Source organism: Pseudonaja textilis, chromosome 1 (genome assembly GCF_049901715.1).
Source record: "Pseudonaja textilis isolate UNSWEBS1 chromosome 1, rPseTex1.2, whole genome shotgun sequence".
NCBI lineage: Eukaryota > Metazoa > Chordata > Lepidosauria > Squamata > Elapidae > Pseudonaja > Pseudonaja textilis.
This window is the reverse complement of record NC_141990.1, coordinates 222,572,935-222,578,805: the sequence shown is the minus strand read 5'-3', so window position 1 is coordinate 222,578,805 and position 5,871 is coordinate 222,572,935.

Sequence of the window (5,871 nt, the reverse complement as noted above, 5' to 3'; positions counted from 1 at the left end):
CTTCTGTTTTGTCTGGCTTCATTTCCAATATTCAAAATATGTAGATCGATGAAGACTCAGCTTGTTCTTTTAGGAGTCTTTGAGTGGATCTGTAAGCCCCTTTGAAAGGGTCCTAAGGATGGTCTAGGGAACTTCTAAGGATAAGCAACATCTCCAAGTATTAAATTGGAGTTTTCCAAGGAATAGCACGATTGAAGGCAAGATTAGGGAGTACAAAAAAGGAAGATCTTTCTGCAAGACTACTCTAGCAAGACTGTAATCTGTTCCAGGATTTCAGCCGCAACCCGATTTGGTTGTGACTGAAAGCACGACCGTCTGCGCATGCGTGGGCAAACAAAAAACAAAATTGGCGCCGAAGGGGAAATCAGCACAGAAAAGGAATTTTTACGCACCGATTTCGTTCGCCACCCGATTTGGTTGTGAACAGGAGCATTCGGGACCCGAGGTTCCATTTGTATATGGATGCATTTAGGATGTCAAGCTCAACTTGAAGACTATTTTCACCTTTTTATTAGGAACAGGAAGGTGTTGGAACATATTTTGATTTACCACAAATAAACACTTAAGTCCACAATTAGGCAAAGGCTATTTTTGGCACAGAATTTTACATACGGCTGGTAAGAGCTGAAAACATCAGGTTACCGTTGTTCCTTTCACAATGTTTTTTTTAAACGCACATCAATTGGGAATTGGTAGATTCAGCTGCAAGAAGCTTCGTCTCTCCCTTTTCCAGGGACTGAGATCTGGGTGACAGAAGCAATTTAGTGCTGTTAAGTAATCGTTGAATAATCTAAACTGATGTTGACATTTGTAATCCATCACTGAATGCCCAGGTGAGCTCAAGTTGACAAAGTTAGCCTGAGAACGGGTCGTTTCCTTTATGTGCTTCCCCAATTCCACTCTGTTGCAAATAGTTCACTTGTCTGTATCATTTAAATCTTCCTCATACAGTTCTGTGAATCTTTTGTTTTGAAAAGGGCAGGTGCCAGCATGGCACACTTCATATTAACTTCTGGTTCAGCAGAGATTTAACAGCAGAGATTTAATTAATCTGTAGTTAAAAATAAAATACCATGAAAATAATTATTGAAAAAAGCACTAGCACTAGCACTTAGGCTTATATACCACATCATAGTGCTTTATAGCCCTCTCGAAATGGTTTACAAATGTCAACATATTGCCCCCAACAATCTGGGTCCTCATTTTACTAATCTTGGAAGGATGGAAGGCTGAGTCAATCTTGAGCCAGGATTGAACTCCAGATTGGGCAGAGTTACCCTGCAATACTGCATTCTAACCACTGTATGGATGTACACCTTATCTGCTGAAAACTCTAATATTGATTCCTGAAAGAGGAGGACTTGCGGAATCTTTTAAATAACAAAGGCTCAAATCAAATTCGATCGAACTTATGGCCTATAGTCCAATAGTTGCATTTGTCAGTCCAGCCCTCATTGTTAATTCTCCAGCAGCGCTTAAGACTTCTGTACTACGAAAGCACTTTGCCTAGTGAGGCAATTGGTCCCTATTTTTTTGCTGTCATTTTTCTTACCAGAGATTTAAGCCTTCAGAATGGATTCCTTGAAGAACCCACTCACCTGAGCATAAGACTGACAGAGCTAAGATTAATCAGCCTATCAAGCCTTACACAATAAAAAATAAAAGTTTTTTAACAGTAACAGTTCATTTCAATACTTTGTTAAACCATTCTTTTAAAAAAATCATTTTCTATCTGTCTTCGCAGTCTTTTTGGTCCTCTTGATGTCTACGACTCCTCTAACCTCTTACTATTCCAACTTTACAGATTTTGAGGGTGGTTTTCCCTCTTTTTTTTTTCTAAAAAATGTTGGGTACACAAAATGTACTCTGGAGCAGGTCGAAACTTCCCTCTAGTATCATTTGCTATGAATATTTTTTGAATCCATGTGAAATTTCTCCAACAAACTCATCTATTGTACTTGTTAGGTTTGTAATGAGGTATAGGTAGTCCTTGTCTACAGACCACACTTGGGACAGTAACTTGCTTGTTAAGAGAAACTGTCACTAAGTGGATCTTACTTCAGCTTTCCTTTACCTTACCGACCTACAAAAGTCATAAATGCGAGGACCGATCGCAAACTTACTTTTTCATCACCGTCATAACTGCAAATGGCCTCAGTTTGAGGCAGTTGCGGAATGGTGATCATTTCAATACAGTATTGTTAAGCAGAATTTCCTTTCTCCAAGTCTGTAAGATAGGCTACGTTTTAAAAAGAAATTATGGAGAAGACAGGAAATAAAACTTGCCTGTTAGCCTTAGTCTCTCCTGGGGCAGGAGGGGAAAGATGAATGTTATTGCAGTAGGTTATGAAACGTGGAAAAGCACCTTTATTGACTAATCCCCCCTCCCCCCGAATGTATTCAAAGCATGCTCGTTTTGGCAAAATGTTTCCAGGGTTAGGGTTTTAGTATTCTTTGAGTGCATTAACAGATACAGCCATGTAGGCAATCTATTTTTTTTTAAATGACCCTCCACTGGAGAAAGACATTCAGCTGTTTACGAATTGGAAGTGGCCTTTGCTGAATGCCACTTGTCAGAGAACCGTGTCTTTATGCTGAATTTTAAAAAGGATCCTTCTTCACTTGATGGATTTCCTTTGGAGATTCTCTACCCCCGACTCCTAGTATCAGCGTCTGCATAGCTGTTTACGAGATATATATATATTTTAAAAAGGGTATTGGAAGCCATGGAAAGATCAGGAAATTGCTTCCACTCTTCTGGAACAGCCTACCCTGCAGAGCCAGACCTTCCCTTCCATCTGATGTTGTGTGCACATTTAGATACGACTCTTTTGAAAGGCTTTGGGGGAACAGGTGAGGCGATCCAGCCCCCAGATGGAGCTGCTGTTCATCATGGATGTATCTTTTCATGAATGCTACCCTACATGGTAGTGTACTGTAAGTGATTGGAGGTTTTAGAAATGGAGTGGCTTATATACCAAAGTAAGCAAATACGTGGTTCTTTGCAGGTGGCAAATTCATAGGGCATCTAGTGTTTCATGAGAGTGAAGTATTCAAGACAAATAAGGAAAACTAGCTTAACATGCTGAACCACATCACAGCCAGGCATTAAATTGTCTCCTTTTCAGACAACATGTTTTGGGGCACGCCATTAGGGGTACATTCCCTGCCTATCCTCCCATACAAACTACAGCCAGAATTTGCCCACACTTAAGAAGTGGAAGTCCCACAGGTGCTTTTTCAAGAGGCCAATGGGACTTTCTGGTTTTACTCTGAAGACGTTTTGCTTCTCCTCCAAGAAGCTTCTTCAGCTCCATTCCCCATTCTAGTCAGAGCTGAAGAAACTTCCTGGAGGAGAAGCAAAACGTCTTCAAAGAAAAACCAGAAAGTCCCATTGGCCTCTTGAAAAAGCACCTTTGGGACAAACCATGACCTGGATGACTGAGAATCTCCATAGACGTTAAGAATCAGAAGTTTTGGGAATGGGAGGAGATCGCTTTTCTGGCAGCCTCTGGGAGCTGATCTTTCTGTAAGCCACAAAACTTTCACTAATGTAGAAGTAGGGAGCCAGGAAGGAACTTGTTTATTGGTTTCTGCTATTTATGCTCTCCTCCTCCAAAAGACTCTGAGCAACTTCTTCAGCCATTTACCTGCTGTCACCATCATGATTCTGGTGTTGGCAGAAGAACTCTTTTATTCAGCCAAAGAAAAATTGATATTAATTGCAATATTTTCAGTTTCATAACTGTCTTTTTCTGGTAAAAGCCAGGAAACAGTAAAAAAAAAAACAGAAAGAAAAGTAGGGGAAAAAAATTAAGGGATAAAGAAAAAAGAAGGGAATTATGATTGGTGGTACTCTTATTTTCTACATTTGTGTAGAGAATAAGGAAGATAACCTTGATAGCAATATGCAAGAATGGGTACAAACACAAAAAGGGCTGAAGCATTTTTGAAGTCTAGAAAAATGTGATAATATTTGGAAGAGTGTCAGGCAGATGCCTATCTAATTCACATGACTCTAAGTAAGAAGAGATACAGCACAATCAGACTTATAAGGTTCTGTTCTCAACAAAAGTAGTTTTAGCCTTCCTGGAGATTTGATTTCCTGATCTGGTCTCCTCAGTGGGGCTGAGATTTCTTTATCCATTGCATTCTTAAACAGGACGTGAGAGAATCTCAAGAAAGAGAATTTAGATGCTCTGTGGTACTGCGAAGTAAAGCAAGGATGCCGGAAGGCAAGCTCACGAACATTGAGGTTTTAAAACAACCCTTTTTTGTAAATACAAATACTGTACCAGCAGCTAAAATCTTCATTAGTTGGATTTTACCCAATATATTTCACAAGGTCAGTTACAGCTCAGATGGCTCCATTCATCCAACATGCTAATTTCAGATGGCTTTAATCTTACTAGATGATGTGAAGTCATCTTATTTGATCAGGTTGTGACTTGTGTCTTGCGTTTCCCAAAACGGAAGGCTTCAATAGCCACGTTAAGTCTATTGTGCACGCCTATGCTGAAGGTCCTCTATCCTGTGTGAGATGCACGACTCCCTTGACTGTTAGAAAGCTGAGGTCTCCAGATGTGTTCAACAAGCTGGGAGGAACTAATACCATAGTATCAAGCGGTGGTGGGATTCAATTTTTTTTACTAACAGTTCTGTGGGCGTGGCTTGGTGGGCCTGGCAGGGGAAGGATACTGTAAAATCTCCAGTCAGAGGAGGTATTTGCCGGTTCTTTGAACCACTCAAAATTTCCACTACCGGTTCTCCAGAACTGGTCAGAACCTGCTAAATACTGCCTCTGGTATCAAGCTAAATAACACCTTGTGCTTCCTATAAAAAGAACTGTCTTTGCAAGTGGCAGAAGGCTTCAGGAAAGGAAAGACTTTTCGTGGACCCACGATCCAAAGCCTTTTCATATGGAGTGAACTTGACTGTCCCTGGAATTCCTGCCCCAAGAATCTTGCTGACATTGGGGTGGTCCTTGGGGGTATGTTATGCTGATTGGGCTGAGTTTTGAGAATTATAATGTATGTTTCCTTGGATCTACCACCAGGGGTCTGTCTGGAGTTCTGGGTGAGAGAAGAAAAACATCATTTCCTTGGGTTTGCTAAATTCAGCTTGAGGCATTTTCTGTTGCATGTAGATAGAATGTTTCTCCCCAGTCACCTTCTGCCCAAATCAGTTGATTCCTTCCAGACACAAACACCTCCCTGTCTTACCATGTTTTTCCCCCTCTTTGTTGCGCATTAACAAAACAGCAGCGGATATTTTTTGTTAACATTTAACTGGGAAAGTTAAAAATAAGCAGTAATGATGATCATCAGGGGGAAAAAATTCTAAAATCCATATTAAAGCAATACCTTTCCCAGACCAACTGAAAGTTGCTAAAATTGCTGCAAGCGGTTGATTTTCCAATGCTTTTTTTAAAGATCCAGTGAAAAGGTGTGTGCCAATAATCTCTGAATAAATTAAAAAGGAACCTATGGCAGACTGCCAACCCTATGAAATGGGGAAGACAGCACTATCCATCACTGGCAATGGAGAATGGAATTTTTTAGAATGGGAACACTACCACCGATGCATGAAGACTTGGGCAGGATATCCAAGAGACAGATACAAGATCAGGAGCAGAAAAACAGAGTACAAACAAGGGAGAATATTTGTAGTTTGGGATTGAATTGTGGAGTGCTTGATGCTCTCTGAGCATTGTTGCTTTTGAGCAGAAATTTCATTACTTGTCTAGGTAACAGCATCAGTGAGTCTGAAGACATTACCTAGCTAGGTAATGAAATACCTTCACAAAATCAACTAAGCTCAGAGACCACCAAGAAGCTCCACGGAAAAGCAGAGTTTTTAAACTACATGTAC